Raw genomic sequence first — 23,220 nt, 5'->3', positions numbered from 1 at the left:
CAACTATGGCTATGGACTTGAAGAAGCCCTCTGCTGGAGGCCCCAATGGGTACTCTAGATTGTGGCTGACTTTTTGACTGGCTCTTTTGATATCCAATTCCCCCCCAGAGGCTCCATGTAATACCATGAATGGCTCCCAGGTCCTAATCCCTGAACCCTATGACTGTCTTCTTCATGCTAAACAAGATTTGTAGAAAGGATTCAATGAAGGGTTTTGAGATGAAATTTTATCCTGGATTATCAGGGTGTGGAACTTTGGATATTAAATATCCATACAAACACACATGTATGCAGATGGAGGTGCTCTTTATACATGACTTGGCAGCTTTAGGAGGTGGGACCTAGCTGGAGGAGTAGGGCACTGGAAGTAGAGGAAGCTTGAGATTTGAACATGAGATCTGTTTGCTGCCCCCCTCTATCCTACCTTGTCCATGGAGACTCTACTAAACTGTCCCACACTGCTGGAAACAGAGCTTCAAGCCATTCCCGCCTTCCATCACACCCCAGTCCCTTATATTGAATGGTTTCATCTCAAATTGTTAGCAAGAATAAACCTGTCTTCCTTTAAAAAAAATGATTCCATGTGTATCACTTTATTTCAGTTCTAACAATGTACAGTGACATTAGCGTTCAAAGAATCCTTGGTCCCAGCCTGTCTAGAGTTCAAGTTAACCCCCTAGAGAACTGGAAATGCTGTGGATGTGAAGCAGTTCAAACCTGCAACACTTTTCTTATCAGAGACTGGATTTCTCTGTGTAGCCTGGCTCTCCTGGAAGTAACTGTGGAACAGTCTGGACTGGACCTAACAGAGATCCACCTGCCTCTGCCTCCCAAGTTCTGGGATTAAAGACTTACTCCACCACCACCAGGCAGAATCTGCAACATTTCAGTCAGATAGTGTTGATTGCATTGCACCTCGATGCCCTGATTTTTTGTTTTATTTCTAGTATATTGTTAGTGGGAATGAAAGTACATCATTTTCTCCTTCTATTCCTTCTTAGATGTCCTTCATGTAGTCTCTAAAGACCACACCAACTTCCTTCATGGTTGTTTTTAATAATGTTTCCAATGATGAGCTCCTGTAATTAACATTATTCTAAATGATGAACGATTGATCTCATACAGCAGTCAATCTCCACAACAAGATTCCTTGAGTCACTCCTTAGCTGGGTATAGTAGCTCACACTTTCAATCCCACAGTCAGAAGGAATAGGGTACCAAAGCAGGAAGATTTTTAGTTCAAAGCCAGCCTAGGGTATACAGTGAGAATTTGGAGAGAACTTGGAGTAAGGGAAACATTACTCTATTGTTGGTAAGAGTGCAAACTTATACAGCCACTTTGGAAATAAACGTGGCAGTTTATCAGAAAATTGGTAACCAATCTAGCTCAATACCCAGTGATACCACTCTTGCTCATATATCCAACAGATACACAATTATACCACAAGATCACTTGAACAACTATGTTCATGGCATCTTTATTTCTAATAGCCAGAACCTGACATCATGAGGTTTGCAGGCAAATGGATGGACCTAGAAAAAAATCATCCTGAGTGAGGTTACCCAGATTCAGTAACAGGAACATGGTATGTACTCACTCATAGGAGGATACTAGATGTAAAACAAAGATGACTAGACTGCTACTCACAACTCCACAGAGGCTACCTAGAAAAAAGAACCCTAAGAAAGACACAAGGATTGCCCAGTGACAGAGAAATGGTTGAGGTCTACATGAGCAAACCAGACGTGAGGAGGGGGGGAGGTAATGAAGGGCAAGGGTCGAGGGAAAGAGAGATTAGGGAAGTGGGAGATCCCAGCTTGATCATGAACAGAGAGGGAGAATAAGGGAAAAGAGACCATGATAAATGAAGGCCCCATGGGAATAGGAAGAAGCAAAGTGCTATTGAGGTCCCCAGAAATCCACAAGATACCTCCCCAATAGACTACTGGCAATGGTCAAGAGAAAGTTCAAAATGACCTACTCTGGTGATAGAATGGCCAAACACCCTAATGGTCGTGCTAGAAATCTCATCCAATGACTGATGGAAGTGAATGAAGGGATCCACGGCCAGGCCCCAGGTGGAGCTCCAGGAATCCAATAGGCAAGAAAGAGGAGGGATTGTATGAGTGAGAATGGTTGAGACCAAGATTGGAAAAAGCACAGGGACAAATAGCCAAATTAGTGGAAACACATGAACTATAAACCAATAGCTGAGAAGCTCCCGACTGGATCAGGCCCTCTGGATAAGTGAGACAGTTGATCAGCTTGAACTGTTTGGGAGACACCCAGGCAGTAGGACCAGGACCTGTCCTTAGTGCATGAGCTGGCTTTTTGGAGTCTGGGGCCTATGTAGGGACACTTTGCTCAGCCTGGGAGGAGGGGACTGAACCTGCCTTGACTGAATCTACCAGGTTGAGCTGAATCCCCTGGGTAGTCCTTGCCTTGGAGGAGATGGGAATGGGGGATGTGCTGGGGGAAGGGGGAGAGGGGGTGGCGGGAGGAGGGAGACAGGGCAATCCATGGCTGATATGTAAAATTAAATCAAATTATAAAATTAAAAAAAGAAAAAGAAATGTATGTAGAAAAAACGACACTTTACTGCCACCTGCTGAACATGTCCTATAATAAACACAGAAACCATAAAAAAAAATAAGAAAATGCAATATATTTACAGGATGGAGGGATGGAGTATTACTCAGCTGTTAAAAATAATGACATTAGGAATTTTGAAGATGAATGGATAAAATTAGAAAAAAATCATCCTGAGTGATGTAACCCAGACCCACAAAGACAAACGTGGTATGCACTCACTCATAAGTAGATATCAGCACTAAAGTAATGGATAACCATGCTGCAATCCACAAACCCAAATAGGCTCGATAACAAGGAGGGCCCAAGAGGGGACACATGAACTCTCTGTAACTGAGAAATAGAAGAGATCTCCTGGGTAGACTGATGTTTGGAGGGGATGGGAACATAAAGAATGAGCTTGGAGGTTGGTTGGAGGGGAAGAGTACTCAAAGAGATGACTGAAAAGGGGAGACACTTTTTCAGGGTCAGGTAGAAACTGGATGTAAAGATAACTCCTATGGATCTACAAGATGACCACAGCTAAGACTCCTAGCAATAGTGGATAGGTAGCCTGAGTTGGCCATCTCCTGTGTTCAGACTGGTGATTACCCCAGTTGTCATTAGAGAAGCATCATCCAGTAACTAACAGAAAAAGATACAGAGACCTATGGCCAAATATTAGACAGAGCACAGTAAATCCTGCTGAAGACAGGGAAGAAGGATTGTAAGAGCCAGAGGGGTCAAGTACATAAAAAGAAGACCCACAGAAATAACTCACCTGGCTCATAGGAACCAACAGGCAGGGAGCCTACGAGCATGGGACTAACATAAGTTCTCTCAATATAGATAGTTGTGTAGCTTGGTCTATTTCTGGGACTCATAAAAATGGGAGCAGAGGCTTCCACAATGCTCTTGGTGGCTCTTGGTAATCTGTTCCTCATACTGTGTTGCCTTGCCCAACCTTAATACAAGGGGAGATTCTTAGTCTTATTTGAAACTTGGTATGCCATGCTTTGTTGATACCCAGAGGAGGCCTTTCTTTTTCTGAACAGAACCAGAACAGGAGTAGATTTTGGGTAGGCAGAAAGCAGTGGGAGGAGGGAATGGGAGGAAAGGAGGCAGTGGACACTTAGGTCAGCATGTAAAATAAAAAAATCATTTTTAAAAAGACTAAAAAATAACAATTAAAAACTATTGTTCTGTGCTTAGTATTTTGCAGTGTGCTTATATTTTACTCTAGATAATTCATCAAATAATGTCATCAATCTGTGATATTAGCAATATCAACATTAAAAAATCCTTACTAGTTTTTTTTACAATATTTTGTACAACTAGTTTTGAGCATATACATCTGAACTTCAACTCCTTCCCTTTTCCTACTCACTCAACTCGCTGTCTTAAAAAAATTTCATTAATCTCATTCTATTTCATTTACAACTTTTTATGGTTGACAATAGAGGCAAAAGATGCCTTGCTTCCCAGCATCTAGAGATCACAGTAACCACACAGAAAACTATGTAAAATGCTCTAGACATGAAATATCAAATAACCTTCTGTATCTCAGTCAAGTGCTGTAGATTGCTTCCCTCCTGGATGATGTGTGGTTTTCTTATTTCCAATATGTTTTTAGGTGAAACAAAATTGGACCACTTTCTCCTCCCTTTCCTTCTTACAGGTCCTTTTTATATAGGCTGCCAGTAGACCATGTGAGCGGGATGTAAGGTGATCTGAACACTCCAGAAGATCCAGGTTTTAGTCAGTCTTCCTTCTTTAAAAGACTCAATCATGAAAAATCCCTATCAAGAAAAAAAATCACAGCCTCTTGCTTTAAGTTAATTCCAGATGCAGTAAAATTAACAGCCAAGAATAGCCATCTCAAGGGATGATCACTTTTTATTAAGTGAACCTTTAGGGAGCTCATCACTCATAGAGGCTAATTCTGTGTCAGGACATGGGATTCTTTCAAAATTTTCCACATTCATCTCAACATATTCATTGTTCTGCTCAACATATTCATTTGTGCAGCCATTTCTAGGAGAGACTGTTTCACAGCACACTTCATGGTCTTCTGACTCTTACTGTCTTTTTGAGCCCTCTTTCACAATATTTCTGGAGCTGTTGATGTAGAATATAGAGGTATCTGTTGGGATTTAGATCCCCATGATCTCTTGACTTTTAAATTCTGTCCAGTTGTCATATTCTGGGAGTGTCTGCCTGTATGGCCTATCAGGTCTTTTCTATGTTGGTGTAAATAAGCATGATGAGGTCTTTCTTGCTTGACCTGAAATCTAATGTATTGTTCTGTTTAATAGTAAGCCAAATCAAGGATACATTATTTCAGGGATTGTGAGGTTATGCAATGATAGGAATAACTACTTAGAAGACTTGCAAGAAAAATGTGCTTAGTATTATTTGTCATATCTTTGAGATGTGTTTAGTATTTAGAGAGCACAAGAACCATAATGGGTATCTTAACACAGCTTCCAAGGAGTGTGTAAAATGATGATGAGAAACACGATAATATTACATGTAAGTTACCTGTTAAATCCTGGGTGAGGGAACTGGTATTGTCAGACCTGGTGAAGACTTCTTGTATGTAAAGTTTATTTAGTTTTCTAGCTATAAATACAGTTCAGATATTGATTATTCCTAACTGGAATTAGCATGACTCCTATTGATGGAGTCATGTCCTGTGCTATCATTTATGCTGTGGCTTCTTTGTGGCATCTTCCTGGTGTTTGAATTAAAATCACTACAGTAACAAGTGTTACCTGATAGGAGACCAGGAGATGGAGCCCTTCACTTCCCTTTAAGCAAATTTCTCTGCCTCTAAAGTCATAGCCTTAACCCTAGTTGAGTAGGTCATAGAAGCCATTTAGAATCTGCCTTTGATAATACCAGGGCAGAAGAAGTTGGATGATTTGGTTCATTTAAGGAAATCTTTGGGGGTGTGAACTAAGCTTTATGTTAGCTCCCTGATCCTTCTCTTTGGTAGGCTCAGGATTAGGAAAGGAGGCTTGGGATGAAGGCATCCTGAAGTGCAGTTTGATGTGTTTCCTCCTTTGGGAATTCTCTGTTTAGATCTATACTCCATTTTTAACTGGGTTATTCTCTTGATGTCCAGTTTTTTTAGTTCTTTATATATATTTACATAGTAGCTCTTTGTTGGCTGTGTAGTAGTTAAACTTCTTTTCCTATTCCGTGGGCTGCCACTTTGTCCCAATGATGGTGTTCTATGCCAGACAGAAGCTTTTCAGTTCCATGAGGTCCTATTTACTAATTGTTGTGCTTAGTGCGTGAGCTATTGATGTTCTGTTCAGAAAGCATTTCCTATTCCAAGTGAGGTTATGACTAATCTTTGCTTTCTCTTCTGTCATATTCAAAATATTTTCCTGAGGTACTTGATCTATTTAGAGTTGATTTCCATACAGGGTGATAAAAATTGATGTATTGGAGTCTTCTACATGAAGCCATCTAGTTTGACCTGGTATATTTATTAAAGATGTCTTCAATTTAGTGTGTATTTTTCACTTTAAAAATAAAAATATCAGGTATTCATATGTGTATGAATTTATGAACTTATGTGTGGAGCTTTAATTTGCTTCCATTGATCAATGCATCTATTTTTATGACAACATCAAAATACTTTTATTATTATAGCTCTGTAGTACAATTTGAACACGGAGATAGTGATGGATCCACAGTTGTTTTATTATTCAAGATTGCTTTAGCTTTTCTATTTTTTGGGACATTTTTGTTATCATTGGGATATTTTGGATTTTGTTTTGTTTTGTTTTTTTGTATTTCCATATGAATCTGATAATTGTCTTTTCAAGATGTCTGAAGAATTCTGACCTGGGGGTGGACTTGCACTCCTTTAGTCTTAGCTCAAAGAAGAAGAGCAGACAGATCTCTGTGTCTCTGAGCCCAGCCTCATCTACAGTTCAAATTTTGGGACAGCTAAGACTACAGAAAGAAACCTTGTCTTGAACCCCACCCTTCACCAAAAATAAATAAATAAATAACAGATAGATAGATAAATAAATGATAGATAGATAGATAGATAGATAGATAGATAGATAGATAGATAGATAGATATAAAAAAGAATGGCATCTTTCTTGTGGTGGTAAAACAAGCCTTTAATCAAACCACTGGGGAAGCAGAGGCAGAGGCATGTCTGAGACTTCAAGACCAGCCCCCTCCATAGCCTTCTCCAGTATAAACAAAGTTTCAAAAATTTTGTCTAAAAGCAATAACTAAGAAGAATAGGAAGGAAGGAAGAGAGAAAGGAAGAAAGGAAGAAAGAAAAGAAAGAGGAAAGGAAGGATGTTTCTCTCAGGTGTTGGTGGTACAAGCCTTTAATCCCAGCACCAGGAATGCAGAGGACAGCCCAAGCTCTACAGAGAAACCATGTCTCAAAACACCAAAAGAATCTGTGTCAAATTGATATTAAATTAGTGAGCACAATACATACCTGTGCTCCAGCTTGACACCATTAAGTGGAATCCCATAGGTAGAGCATATTTTTATGGTGCTAGAATGCAGCTGAGGGTCCTGAGTACACTTAAAAGGAGCTTGAACAGCCAACTAGAGCCTGAGTCTCTAAGACTACTCTCAGTATCTAAGCATAATTACTTAATGTCAAATACACAAAAACAAGCAAACAAAAATCACTATGAAATAAGGTTACTTTATGGAATATGTGGACTACAGAATAAAAGGTAATATAGTCTACCACTTTTTCATTTAATAGTATTTTAATATTTAATAGCAATAACGAATGTAACATAACAGTAGGGAATACTTAAAAATCACTATGGTACTGGATCACAGATTTCCCCGTGGAGAAGTAAGGCCAGACAGGGTTTTTGAAGGTGCCAGAAGGGTACTTGTGTATGAGGGAACTCTTGGCAACATTCACAAAACTTAAACATCCCTCCTCACAATCAAGGAACACACCAACTCGGCCCAGTGGCTTCTCTATATAGTGCTGGAATACTGGGCATGTGGTGAGGAGACTGTAATGATTACCCTCCTTCACACACACAAGAAGAAAAGCACCTTCAGGTTCAATCACTTGGTTTCTATTCCTTAACAAGGAATCCTTACAGACCCCTACAGCCCAGTCCCAAGAGTCCTTCAAATCAATCTCCCAGTAATATTTCCCTAAGATGAAGCTCTGTGAACTCCATGTAGCAGAATAGCATCCAGCATAATCCGCAGATGTATCTTTACGGTGAGTTCTGAAGCTCAATCTTCTCATGGCATTAAACAGGTTTATCTTGTGATGGATCATTGTTATGTTTGGTAAGGAAATGCGCACTGTGGGAAGAAACAATATTTAGGTAAAATGACCATTTACATTTCTCAGGTGAGAGAGGTCCACAGATTCTTGAGATTTTAAAAGGGGAAGGATAAGACCTGAGGTTAAATTTGCCTCAAATACACCAATGTCAAGGATTTCCACAAGAAAAGAGTGGTAGCATGCTGAAAAGACTTTAAATTACACCTGCCTCAGGGAAGATGTGTGCATTGCAACAAGGGCCAGAGCAAAGGCTGTGCTCATGGATCTACATAAAAAGTTATTTTTATGTAGATATAAGTAGTGAAAACTTTCATATTGGTGTTTTCATTTGCATCTAACTGAGCATATTTGTACTCAAGGAGTATCTAAATATGCTCTAGAAGTGGATCCCTGAATGTATCTGTCCTCCTTTAACCTCTGGTTCATCTGATACTCTTTCTCTGTGAGGTTACAATTGACTTTTAGATCTACAAGGAGGATTTAGACAATGCCTCATGTGCTATCAATTTGTTTCATTTTCATTGCTCATGATACATGGCTTTGTTTGTTATGTTATTTTATGATTTTTTTTGTTCCTTTCATGATAGGGTCTTTTTGTTTGTCCTAGACTGGCATAGAACTCAATATGTTGACCAGACTGTCCTCAAACTCATTGGCAGTCCTCCACAAACTAGGATTTTGATGCTGGGATTAATAGTGTGAACCTCTTTATCTTGTGTATTTTTTAATCTATGGAGTAAAAAGCAATGTAAGAAATTAATTTCTAACACATTGAAAATAAAATAATCAAATATCTCCATCATTGGCTACACTTCCTTGGAATTATACTGTCCAGAATGAAATAACCATTCTACTCAATGAACAACTGATAGTCTCTTTTCAGCCACTATGCATTTCTGTTTGTTGGTTTGTTTGTAAGATGACCATGGGATTCAATAACAATACAATGTGACTTACCCAGACATATTTCTGGGGAGTTAAAATATTGAATTTGCAAAGGTTTTCTCATTATTGAAGGTTAGCTCTGGTCATTTTATCAGTGGAGACACTCACCTTGGAACTGGTTGTAACTTTCGGTCAGTCCAGTGATGGGTAAGGCATTGAGTTCTGTCTTAATAGGCTGTGACATGCTCAGCTGCATTGACTCACTTCTGCAAGGAAAAGAAAATATTGACCTCCGTGGTGCTAAAGATATCACATAGTGATTAGGAAAAACTTCATTCCAAGTTCAGCCAAACACCTCAGGTTACACAAGACTGACAACTTGACTTCAATCCTTGGAACCCTTGATGGAAGGAGAAAGTTGTCCTCTGACCTGCACAAATGTGCAAGTACATGCACACACATTCACACACACATTCACACACACACGCACACATAAAAATAACAAAATAAATAAAAGAATCCTAAAAATACCACACTAAAACAATTGAGGATTTTCTATATGAAGGATCTCTGCTCTTCCTAAGGCAACTTCGACAATTTTATAGCATATTTTTGGGTATCCGAACTTGCACTGATGGCTAAACTTACCTTCTGAACATGTCGTCCAAACCCTGCAAAGAAAACAAAAAAAATTAGATATCTGAAGAAATGAAATACAATGTTAGTTTCTAAAGTTCATATAAATGCCAGTCACCATCACATCAATCTATCCCGGTAAATTATATTCATGTCTTAAAATGATGCCAACCAAATAGATTAGCAGAACTCGAATACTTGATGAAATCAGACTAAAGTGTAATTTGAGAAGGACATGGGTATCGACTGTACCTTGCTTTTGAACCCCCAATGTCTGCAAAGGTAACTTTCCCTGAGCTTTTCTGCAAGCCATAGGAATACTTTAGCTAAAGATACTTCAAAAGGGTGGCCTCACCCCTGCATGCTGCTTCACATGTGTATTTCAGAATTGCAGGGTTAGAGGCCTGAGCATTACTGTGAGTTGCAAGGTATCATGTATTACCAAATAGGGTCTTTTCTCAAAATGCCAACCTCCTAAAGGACTCACAAAAACACAGTGCTCAAACAGAAGAAATGAAGCCATAGGTTACCTTAATATTGTGCACAGTATATAAGTAGAGGTAAAGAATGTTGGAAACAGAAATCACTGAATTTCGGTCAGAAAAGCAAGGAACAAAAGCCAAAAGTTAAGACATAATCCCTGAAGAATCTATGGACATAATTTCAAAAAGCTTCTTCTTTCAAGATTATTACAGAATTTTGTTTCTCCCGAAAATTTCTGAAAAGGAAACTCCCAAAAAAATGCAGGATATATTGAAAGCTGTCTTAGTATAACAATCACCACTGTGGGACTCAGACTATAAAGCCTCTTCCTGCACTCCTCCATGCTCACCTGCAGCAGAACCACAGATGGCTCCTGGGACTTTGCCATCAGTTCCTGGTACATTTCTCTTAGTTCTTTACTCTTTTGGACCATCATGGCTTCACTTGTCCTGAGTTTCTCTAAAACACATTGGCCTTCGTTTCTCATAGACTCAATGTGTTTCTCTTCCTCTTCACAGAGGAGTGGATGCAGTTTCCTATACTCTGTCCTGATCATTTCTTCCCGAAGACTCAAGTAGTCCTGAAGAAAAAAAGACATTCCCAATATTCTTTGCAAAGTATTTTGTCCTCCCTCATTCCATCTTCCTATGCTTAAATTCTACAAATGACTTGTATAACTCTGATGCATATACTCTGATTGACTGTCTTCACACCTCAGAAAATGTAAATGCCTTGGTTTCATTTATTTCTTCTTTATTAATTACACAGGCAATCCAACCCTAAGATGCATTTACACCTATATTAGAGGTGCAGAATTGCCTGAAAAAAGATTGATCATTCATATGTTCACAAAGTTATGAAACTCTGCATGTAGTAATTAGAATTCATGGTGTAGTCATAAAGTCTAACACAGTGTGCACAACCGTCAGCAATTCACTCATTAGACCCAGACTCTTCTACCAGAGGCAGACCATTCTTTCCAAGAGCAGAGACATATTATAAACTCAGAATTAGAGGTGAGCAGGACACATATACCAAGTATCCTATCCTAGGCCTTATATTCAACTCTTAAATGGCAAATTTTGAAAATATGTGTATCAAGCTGATTTTAAGCATGGTTCTCATACTCACCGTCCAAAGAGTTCTCATTCTGTTCTCTGCCTCTAAATTCTCTTGATTTTCCTGGACCTTCTCCCATAAAGATGCCATTTGCTTCAAAAGTCTGTCCTGTAAAAAAACAATGAATATCAATTTTGAAAAATATAACTGATTGACAGACTCTTGGGCAATTAATACAATTATTGTAGTAAGAGTACCAGAATCAAAATTATCCTTCATTTTCTTCTTTTTGTAACTATGAATATTAGATTAGACCACAGAATTAGAAAATGCAGCTTACCCTTTTGCTCAGGTATATTGATGAGTTATTTTGATTACCTGTTTGGCTGTACCTGACTCCCATGTACTTTTCCTAATTTAGTCTCCAGACATAGACATTTTTAAAAGATAGGAAGTTAGTGTTGCACTGTCCAGTGACCTGGGCATAATGTATCATAAAGTACAAATGATCTTTACACTCAGGGTACCTCGAAGGATGCTTACATTCCTAGTCAACCTTTTTCATTAGATGTTAATAAAGTACTACCATTCTGAAAACAGTGCCTTTGTCATAATGAGGACCAGCATCATCCTGTTGTTTGCTAAGGCTCCCTCTCTTCAGCTTGCAAGTTCTCTCAGAAGCATCACTTACCATTTGATCCTCAGCAGCAGCTTCAATGGGACAGTGTCTGTGTCCTCTGTGCTCATGGGAGTTTGAGCAGAGTGGACAGAGGAAGATCCTGTTCTCAGCACAGAAGATCTTCTTAGTATCCTCGTGGGTCACACACTTTTGCTCCTCAGAGCTCAGGTCTTTCATGAGGCTGGCTTGTCTGACAATGGACACCAGCTTCTTCAAAACAATGTTAGTACTCAATTCCTTCCCATATTGTTCTCTGCACAAAGGGCATCGGACAAGAGGTTGGATGTCTTCCCAGGACAGATGGAGGCAGGCTCGACAGAAGCTGTGACCACAGCTTATGGTGACTGGGTCTGTCAGGCAGCTCAGGCAGATGAAGCAGGTGAGTTCTTTCTGGAAGGCTTGTGAGATGTCTGAGTCCATTTTTCTGAAGGAAGAAAAGCAGAAGAATTGCTATTATTCGACCCCAGAGAAGCCAGAAACAGCACAAAAACTGATGCAAGTTGTGATTTAATTCTGTGTATGGCAAAGCAGGCTTCATTTTTCAGGAACAAAAAATCAAGATAAGTATAGGATTGCAGTTGCTGGTCTTTCCTCTTTCACCCTTCTTGACAGAAATATAGATTAATCTGATGTCCTTCTGAGCCATTCCACCTGCATCTTTTTTGGAGACTCCCTTCAAATTAGTGTCTTGGTTGCTGGTCTGAGACATGCTTTCCAAGTGTTTATAAATAAATATACACTAGAGTGATCAAACTCCTAGAAGTCCACATGTTAGCCTTTCACTACAGACATAGGTAGGATAAACACACCCTTCTTTTTGGCTATCCAAGAAAACACTCCCTATTTCACATGGTCCCTAGTAAATGCTTTGCTTAATTTCTGATTTTAGCATCTTAGTTCTTCACATTTTCCTGTCCCACCCCTCGACACTTGAAGTCAATATTAGTTACTTGACTTCTTTCTGATGCAAATAGTTAACAAGAATAAGAATTAGGGAGGCTCATAATTCAAGCATATGTCCATCATTGTGGGGAAGAAATGGTGGCAGGAGCTTGAGGGAGCTGGTCCCATTGCATCCAAAATCAGCAAGAAGAAAGCAAGGAACACTTGCTGCTCAGCTCCTGTTCCCTTTTCCTTAGTTTGAGACCTCAAACCATGGAATGGTCAGGTGATCTCATGAGCATTTAGTGTGGATCTTACCAACTGTTGTGAATCTAACCCCCAATAATCCTTCACAGACATCCCCAGAGGTTTCCATATCTATCCTAAATCCCATCAAGTTGAATTCTAGGGTACTCTCTGTGGAAACTTGTTTGTTTAGCAAAGATACAGTTCCTGGCTTCAGTTTATGGGATGAACCTTGAGGCACAAATGTGGCTGTCATGACTCTATCAGAATTTCCTATTTAATCAACAGGCACCCATTGTTCCTTCTCTTGGAAGGTCTACACAAATAAAGAATCTTGGATTGAGTGACATAAACATCCCCCAAATAATTTTTGCTTCTGTGGTCTGAAGCAAATGGAATCCATGGCTTTAGCTGGTGGTCCTATTTACCTTGAAAATAATACTAATACTCATTGTCAAGATTATTTTAGAAAAGAGATGGAGACTCCAATGCTGCCTTCCTTAACTTACCTAATCACCCCCATTTGGTATTATTTTCTGTATAATGGATACTTCATTTTTTTTGAATGCCTAATGCTGTATTAAATAAAGGCTTACAGCACAATGGGAGAACCCAGGAGGGCATAAGTTGCTACTGATGATTTACAATCTTGCATCTCAGTTGTTAATGCCCAATATGCAGGATATACAGACAGGGAACTTCCCTTAAGCATTCAGGAGGGTGGAACCCGGCAGGGAATTAGCATAGGGAGGATATCAAGGTCAAGGTCAGCAAGCAAGCCAACAGTTACCCAAAACGGGAGCCAGGGACATTCAGGTCCTCCCTTTTACTAAAAAATGAGCTTCTGATACATCATTCCAAAACAATTTATGAATTCACAGAAATAATGAAAACTGAATGCAGAATTTAAAAAATTGCACCAGATTATAACAAGGATCTACTTTCCTGAATAGAATATTGTGTTCAGTTTTCTCTAATTTAATCACATATATACTTCCAACCTAGTAAATCAACTAATAGCAGGAAGAGCCAGTATTTCAAAGATGCTAAACTATTATCAAGCATTATTTCACACTGTGATGTTTCCCTATAGTTTATAACAGGGAAAAACTAAAATATTTTCCTTTACTAAATAATGAGTTTTCACTTTTATACATAATACTCATAGAATATATCTCTAACTGCTAATAATTATCAATCTATTCAGAGCAATTATTTTATATATTATACATGTAAAATTAACTTAGAGGTGTTGATCTCACATCTATGAACTACATACAGAAATACTCTATAAATATTCTTAAAATTAAGAGAAAATTCAAAATTGAATGTTGGATCATCATCGCAAAGAAAGACTGTGAATGGATAAACTACAATTATCTACCTCTAACTCACAGTATTTTTACAAAGCAAGATGACCAAATTGGAGCAGAGTCTCTTTTGATAAATAGCCAAATTTTAAGCATTTTTTTAGCAGAAATCTCAGTTTGGCAATAAATTAAAATAGAAAACACCAACGACTATCAATCTTAAACTATGCACTTACCCAAGAAATAGTCTCCAGCCTCAGCAGTGTTTTGTGGAGATACAGCAATATTAGCTCAGCTCTGGGGTATGATCCTCAATGTGTGGAGGAGATAGATCTAGCAGTCTAGGAGCCACAAGATATGGAGACTCACTCTGTCTGGTCTAGAGAAGAATCAAACTGGCTGGCCCCTGATGTGTCCTTATATACTCTCTAAAGACCACGCCCACTTCCTCCCATGTTGCTTTTACCAATGCTTGCTGTAGGTGAGCTCCTGTGAATAGCAGTATTCTAAATGGATGGAAGATTGAATTAACTCTACGGCCAGTATCCACAAACAAATCTCTACAACAAGGTTTCCAGAGGTCATGCTTAGCTGGGTGTGGTAGCTCACACCTTTAATCCTTAGAGTCACAGAGGATAAGCTGCTGAAGCAGGAGGAGTTTTAGTTCAAGGACTGTCTAGAATATACAGTGAGAACTTTTCAAAAATAAATAAATAAATAAATAAAGAGAAATTTTGCTACAATATTTCACTGTTTCTAAATAATTTGTGGTGTGCTTATATTCTTGCTTTTCCTTTTGTAATTTCACAGTTAATGATATCAATCTGTGATTTTAGTAAATATCAACATTAAAGAATTCTCAAAAATTCTTTAGAGTTTTGTTCAACTCCTTTTTATCATATTTACCTCAACTGCGATTTCAAAGAGTTTCCTCCCTTTCTCTACCCACTCAACTGTCTGTTTTTTTTCTTTTTTCTTTCTTTAACACATACTTGGGGAAGCCAGGCAGTGGTGGCACATACCTCCAGTCCTAGCATTCTGGAGGCAGAGGCAGGCAGATCTCTGTGAGTTAGAGGCTAGCCTGATCTACAAAATGAATTCAAATCTGTGCTCCAACAATACACAGAGAATCTAGGTCTGAATAAATAAAATGTTTTATTAACTAAAACCCAAGTGTCTCTGATTTTCCTTGGGAGGGAATTTTCTTGATTGAATCATGTGAAGTTGGAAGCCCCACCTAAACTCAGAAGTTTTGAGGTCTGAGAATCCACCTTAAATCTTAGCTGGTCTGTATGACAAATGTGTTGTTGATTGGTCAATAAATAAATCATTGATTGGTCAGTGGCCAGGCAGGAAGTATAGGCGGGACTAACAGAGAGGAGAATTGAGAGAACAGGAAGCTGGGGGAGAGAGACATTGCCAGCCGCCACCATGACAAGCCGCATGTGAAGATCCCGGTAAGCCACGAGCCATGTGGCAAGGTATAGATTTATAGAAATGGATTAATTTAAGCTGTAAGAACAGTTAACAAGAAGCCTGCCACGGCCATACAGTTTGTAACCAATATAAGTCTCTATGTTTACTTGCTCGGGTCTGAGTGGCTGTGGGACTGGCGGGTGAGAGAGATTTGCCCTGACCGTGGGCAAGGCAGGAAAACTCTAGTTACACTTCCTTCAGAAAAATGGAGTCAGACATCTCACAAGCCTTCCAGAAAAAACTGCTTCATCTGCCTGAGCTGCCTGACAGACCCAGTCACCATAAGCTGTGGCCACAGCTTCTGTCGAGCCTGCCTCCACCTTTCCTGGGAAGACACCCAACTTCCTGTCCAATGCCCTATGTGCAGGGAACCATCCCAGAAGAAGGGCTTGAGAACCAACATTGTTCTGAAGAAGCTTGTGTCCATTACCAGAAAAGCCAGCCTATTGAAGGACCTGAGCTCTGTTTGTTTTTTTTTTTTTTCCGAGACAGGGTTTCTCTGTGTAGCTTTGTGCCTCTCCTGGAACTCACTTGGTAGCCCAGGCTGGCCTCAAACTCACAGAAATCCGCCTGGCTCTGCCTCCCGAGTGCTGGGATTAAAGGCGTGCGCCACCACCGCCCGGCAGGACCTGAGCTCTGAGGAGCATAAGTGTGTGATCCACGAGGATCCTAAGAGGATCTTCTGTGCTGAGAATAGGACCTTCCTCTGTCAACTCTGCTCAAACTCCCATGAGCACAGAGGACACAGACACTGTCCCATTGAAGCAGCTGCTGAGGATCAAATGGTAAGTGATGCTTCTGAGAGAACTTGCAAGCTGGAGAGAGGTAGGATTAGCAAACCACAGGAAGATGCTGGTCCTCATTATGACAAAGGCACTGTTTTCAGAACGGTGGTACTTTATTAACATCTAATGAAGAAAGTGTGACTAGGAATGTAAACATCCGTTGGGGGACCCATGAGTATAAAGATCATTTGTATTTTATGATACATTATGCCCAGGTCACTGGAAAGTGCAAAACTGAATTCATATCTTTTAAAAGTGTCTATGACTGGAGACTAAATTAGGAAAAATACTTTGTAGTCAGGTACAGCCAAACATCTGGGAATCCCAATCCTATGCAAATTACAGAGACATTAACCAAAATTATTAATCACTATACCTGAGCAAAGGGGTATGCTATATTTTCTATTTCTATATACTGAAATATAAAATTCAAGTTACAAATAGAAAAAATGAAGGAATATTGTGATCCTTCTACTCTCATTAAAGTAATTGTATTAATTGCCCAAGAGTCTGTTTATCAGTACTATTTATCAAAAGTTGATATTCATTGTGTTTTACAGGACAGACTTATAAAGCAAATGGCATCTTTATGGGAGAAGAACCAAGAAAATCCAGAGGATATAAAGGCAGTTTTAAACTTTGTTAATATATTAATGATCATTAGAGTACTAACTAATTCTAGAAAAAAGGCTTCAATTAGCTGCCTATATATGTCTTTGTGTTTGAGTCTCTTATCAGTTTTCTGCAGGAAATCACAGTCAGGCTTAACATCAACTGAAGTCTCCAGGAAGAAGATGGGGCCCCACAACAACAATAATTCCACGTGGACAATAGTAATATCACTAAGTTGACAAACATCATCTACAGATCAACTTTGGACTACAAAGTCCTCAGAGCAATTTTAAGAGGGCTAGCTGAGATGATCCAGTTTCAAAGACTACTTGAATAAGGACTTGAGATAAACCCTGAACTTTGGCATTATGCACAGACTGGATAACAAAGGATATAGCTACCTTTCCTAGAATTTGACAATTAACCCAAATTTTTTCTTTTCAGAATAAAGATACCTTCACCCATACCCAGCTGGAAGCAATTTTAAGAATATGATGCCCACATTCCCAAAGAGGTGGTGTGGTGCGGGTGGGTTTTTGGTCTTTTAATGGGTTTTGGGTCTGGGATAATTTTCATTGTTTAGGAGGGTTGGTTACAAGTTGTTGTTAATGGTTAGGGAAAGGGCTAAGCAAAGGTGATTAGATCTAAGGTTCTTGTTTTTTTTTAAAAAAAAAAAGGACAATTACTAGTTTTAAATACTTTACATTGGATAGGATTTTGTACACAAATTATATATATTGAGATTGATATTGTTAGAAAATGCTATATGTATATTTCTAATCTTGTTCAAGATAAGATATCATTCATTTAAGATGCAATGCAATTTGCTGGTCCTTGAATGTTATTATTACCAACTATTAGGATATAAAGAAATGAAAGTTAGTAGTTAGATATTGCAATAGAACTTGTAGTCATATTAGGTGTGTTTTCAAGATCAAGCAGCTATATTCTAGATAGAAAGGTCATCTTCAAACCCTTCAGAGATCTACAGAATATGGCATTTAAAATGTTCTAATAACTTAGAAAATTTTTCTTTTTTGTTATGACTATGAGACATGTCGGCTCCTGGCAGTACCAATCTACTTCAGAGAAAATTTGGTTGGAGGCATGTTAATCTGAGTATTCCATTGTTGCAACAGGTCTCAACCCCACAGGTTCATAGCTATGTTAGCCACATATGGTTTTAATTTTCCTCTCTGTCCTTGGAACTATACATTCCAAGCCATCTTGCACTCTGTTTCACTTGAGATAATATTCCAATTCCTAACAGTTGAACGTTTACCTCCTGAAGAGGCCAAGTTGGATGCCAAAATTCTGGTGCAATTATGGTAATGTCAGCACCTGTGTCTACCAGACCAGACAACAAAACACCATTTATTTTTATTGTTAATTTAGGTCTTTGTTCATTTATAGAAGTTTGCGAAAAAATTTTTTTATCATTTCTCCTGAATTTTCTGTTCTCTCTGTCTCAGCTGTTTCATCATCCTGGGCAGCCTGATTTATTCCATTAGGCATTTGGTCATTTAATTGCTCTGAGTAGGGGTTTCCTCTATGACTGCAGGAAAGGTCTGGATTTGCTGTGGGGGCCTGCCTGAGGCCCCTCTGGAATTTTCCCAAAGACTGAGGCAAAGTATTACCTTGCCTATCCCTTGTTGATCTACATTCATTGGTTCAGTGTTTTCCCTTACCACACCTTCTGCATACTCCAGAAAGAAGGAGCATTCTGTTGCATTTGTTCCTTGAAGAAACATTGTTTCTAGGAATGTCCTGTTTGCAGTCCCTTTTTAATGTCCTTGCTTTCCACATCCAAAACATCTGACATTCCTCAAACCTTTTGAAATTGCTTCTCCTATCCACAAGTCATCATGGTCATGAGCCTCAACATTAACCATATCTCTAATCCAATCTTCCAAGGGTGCAGATCTTGCCTTTAATGGCCTGATTATTCTCTTGCATGCTGCATTCGAGTTCTCAAAAGTCAAAGATTCAATTATTATCTGACTAGCTTCTGAATTCGGGACCATTCTCTTTACTGCTGAAGTCAGTCTTTGTAAGAAATCTGTGAAAGGTCCTTTTAGGCCCTGTATAACCTTTGTAAATGACTCAGTTTTCTTTCCTGGTTCCTCAACTCTGTCCCATCCATTCAAGGCTGCCATTCAACATAGAATTAGGGTTTGGTTATCATATAAACATTGTGTTTGTATTACAGCATATTGGCCTTCTCCAACAAGCTGATCCTGGAAGATTTGTGTATCTTTAGCCCTCCATCGAATTTCTATGCTTTTAGCTTCCTCTTTGAACCACATTTGCCACTGCAGCTGTGCCCTGGATTCCAGAACAGCATTTACCAGCTCTCGCCAGTCCTGTGGTATAATCTTTTTACAAGTTGACCAGGAGTTTAACATTTGCTTTACAAATGGGGAATGCATGCTATAAGATACTATTGCCTCCTTAAACCTTCATAAATCTAACATTTCAATTGGAGTCCAAATATTTAGTGCATTCACTTGACCAGGTACCTGCTGTACGATTACTGGATAAATTAAGGGTGATTGTGTGAAAACAGGATTGGTTTCTGTAACCTTATAATCCAATCCTGAAACAATTTCACTGTTCATTTCTTCTATCTGAATCTGAATTTCTCTGTAATTCATTTTAACAGGTTTTTCTAAAGCTTTTATCCTGGCACTTAAATTGACTATCTTTTTAAATAATAAAATAAGGATAAGGAAAGTAATAATGTGCATAATCCCATCAACATTAATCTTCTCGTATAGTTGTTCCATTTTCAGACTGCCTAAAATTTTATTAAACAAAGCCCAATTTTCTTCCAGTGTACACATAATAACCTTTTTTTATGTGAAAAAAAATTTAAATAGTTTTTTTCCTTTAAAATATTTGATATCTTAATTAACTTACCAAATCTGCATAGAACAGTAGAAATCTGAGGGAATTTCAAAACAGCTACCCAGCATCCAAAGTGGGAATCCAGAGAGAGAGAGAGAGAGAGAGAGAGAGAGAGAGAGAGAGAGAGAGAGAAGAAGAAAAGAAAAGGAAGAAAGGAAGAAAGAAAGAAAGAAAGAAAGAAAGAAAGAAAGAAAGAAAGAAAGAAAGAAAGAAAGAATAGCCACAAGTTCTGGCTAAAAGCTTAAATCCAACCACATGTTCCTGCTTTAGCTGAGTCGAGCCTGGGCTCCGGCTTCCTTAAGCTCTGACCACATGTGTTGGCATTTTGGCCTCAAGCAGCTATATCCGCAGTTGCGTGTAGCTGTTGTAATTAGTCGAGTGCAGCTGACCAGTAGCTCTAGCAGGCCTGAGTTGTGTGTAGCACCAGCGTTAAGCAAGTAGCTCCAGTTGTGGTAACTGCTTGTAGCTATGGTCGGTCAGGCCTGGGGCCTAGGCCGAGCTGGCTCAAGATGGGGAACCGGGCCCACCAAGGCCTCCAAGCCCAGCCAAGCCAAGCCAAGCTGAGTGGTTTTTAATGAATCCTTGCCACATGGGTGCCAAATGTAGATGTAACAGTCTTATTATTAAATAAGAAACATAGAGCCAAATGCAGAGTTAAAAGCCCAAGAGGTCAGAGCAGCAGCCAAGAGCTAAGAACAAGACCACCTTCTTACCCCTCGCTGTCGCTGTCATCCTTCCCCTCAGAAAGAGACCTACTTCCTGTGTATCTATCTTTTTATTGACTTTCTGTTCTGCCTTCTCAATGGTTGTAAACCCAACCATATGACCTCCTCATCACTGCCTGTCTATACAGACCTCCAGGTCTTCTATGGTTGGTATTGAGATTAAAGGTGTGTGTCTCCATTCTGTCTATATCCTTGAACACACAGAGATCTGCCTGTCATGTGATCTGGATTAAGGGTGTATGCTACCCCTGCCAGACTTCTGCTATGGCTTGCTATTAGCTCTGACCTCCCAGGCAACTTTATTTATTAACATACAAATAAAATCACATTTCAGCACAAATAAAATATCACTATAGATGTTCAGCATTATATCACGGTTATTGACATCAACGGGGTACTGATTTTATTCAGAGTGCTGATCATATCATCCAGTGTCATGTGGTAAGCACTGATCACCACTGTTGGGTGTATCTGCTGCTCTAGAAAGTGCTCAGCCACAGACAGCATTTCTCCTGTAAGAATAATTACTGATGTGGTTCCATCTCCAACCTCTTTATCCTGGGTCCTGCTAATTTCAATCATGGAATTGGCTGCTGGATGTTGGACTTGAATCTCTCAAAGAATAGCATTGCCATCATTGGTCATCACCATGCCTCCCATTGGGTCCAAAAGCATCTTCATCATAGATTTAGGTCCCAAACATGTCCGGATGATGTCTGCAATTTTCTTAGTAGCATTGATATTTCCAGATTGAACTTTTCGTCCAGACTCACACTTTGTATTTTGACTGAGCACAAGCAATGGATTTTCGTCCATCATGTTGGCATGATACAGAGTCCAGGACCCAGAGCTGGGGAATCAGGAAGAACCTTCTGGAGAAAAAGAACTGTGAAGAAAACCTCATTATTTGTTTGTTTGTTTTTCCATACTTACTAGAAGTACTAATTTAGTTATTAAGCTTAGAGTATAAAAAAGACTAGTCTTACGAACTAAGGGTCTAGGTTAGAGTTAGAAAGCTCTTTTAAGTATGATATGGACCCTCACTTGGATCTAGCATCATAAAAATATGATCTAGCTGTGGAATTTCTTTTAATGCCATCAAGCATGAGCACAGATATGTATTGTGCTGGCTAATTTAATGTAAACTTGACATGGGCTATTTTTATTTTTTGAGACACAGTTTCTCTGTGTAGCCTTGGCTCTCCTCTGCACATCCCAAGTACTGGGATTAAAGTTGTATACCACCAACACTTGAAAAAAAAAACTCTTTCTCTTTCTCTTTTTCTTTCTCCTTTTTTCCTTCTTTCTTTCTTTTTTTCTTTCTTCCTTTCTTTCTTTCATTTTTGCTTGCTTGCTTTTATTTGTTATTTGAGACAAGGTATTTTTGTGTAGCCTTGTAAGTTCTGGATCAGGCTATAGACCAGGGTGTCCTTGAATTCACAGATATCTCCCTGTCTCTGCTTTCCCAGTGCTGGGATTAAAGGCTTATGTCACCACAAGAAAGATCCCCCTCTCTTTATTTGGGTTGGTTCAAGAACAGGTTTCTCTCTGTAGCCTTCTCTGTTACAGAACTTCAACTGTAGACTAGGCTGGCCTCAGACTCAAAGAGATCTGTCCACTCTGCCTCCCTGGGGCTAAGATTAAAGGAGTGAAAATCCGCTGCTGGCCCACAATTCATTTTTTTTTGTTAAGAAAATTTTTCATTCATTTTACACACCAATCAAAGATCCTGCTCTTAGCCGGGCGGTGGTGGCGCACGCCTTTAATCCCAGCACTCGGGAGGCAGAGCCAGGTGGATCTCTGTGAGTTCAAGGCCAGCCTGGACTACCAAGTGAGTTCCAGGAGAGGCGCAAAGCTACACAGAGAAACCCTGTCTCGAAAAACCAAAAAAAAAAAAAAAAAAAGATCCCACTCTTCCCTCCTCCCACACCCCAGCCTCCCCATCCCAACCCACCTACCAGTTTCCCCAACAAGAAGGCAAGGCCTCCCATGAGAAGTCACATCCAGTAGAGTCAAATCCAATCCCTTGCCCCTGTCTCAAGATTGCCAAAGGTGTTGCATCATAGGTAGTGGGCTCCAAAAAGCCTGCTCATGCACCAGAAATGGATTCTGATCCTGCTACCAGGGTTCACCCCCAAACAGATCAAGCTTCACAACTGTCTAGCCATGCAGAGGGACTACCCTAGTCCCATGCAGGCTCCACGGTTATTGATGCAACATTCATGAGTTCCCACTAGTTTGGTTTAGTCATTTCTAAAGGTTTCTCCATCATGATCCTGATGCACTTGCTCATAGAATCCCATATCTCTCTCTTTGGCTGGACTCCTAGAGCTCAGCCTGGAATTTGTCTGTGGATCTCTGCATCTGCTTCTATCAGTCATTGGAGAGATGCTCTGTGATGATGTTAGGGTATTCACTGGTCTGATCACTGGGGTAAGCTAGTTCAGTCCAGGCAACTTCTCCACTATTTCTAGCAGTCTAAGCTGGGTTCATCCTTGGGGATTCCTGGCAACTTCCCAAGGACCAGGTTTCTCACTATACCCATGATATATCTCTCTATTGTGGTATCTCTTTCATTGCTTTCCCCATCCATCCCTGTTCTATCTCAATGATCCCATTCCCTTATGTTCCCATTCCCTATCCTCTATCCTCCATTG

The 23,220-nt window shown here is 39.5% G+C and overlaps 1 pseudogene; it reads right to left on the bottom strand.

Annotated features, from left to right (window-relative positions):
- Positions 1-21,382, bottom strand: part of LOC131914435 (T-complex protein 1 subunit gamma-like) — a 213,478-nt pseudogene extending 192,096 nt beyond the window's left edge.
- Positions 21,383-23,220: the final 1,838 nt, after the last annotated feature.

The sequence above is a fragment of the Peromyscus eremicus genome, chromosome 7 (genome assembly GCF_949786415.1).
Source record: "Peromyscus eremicus chromosome 7, PerEre_H2_v1, whole genome shotgun sequence".
Lineage (NCBI taxonomy): Eukaryota > Metazoa > Chordata > Mammalia > Rodentia > Cricetidae > Peromyscus > Peromyscus eremicus.
The sequence above is the reverse complement of the archived record's forward strand: the minus strand, read 5'-3'. Positions and strand labels throughout refer to the sequence as shown.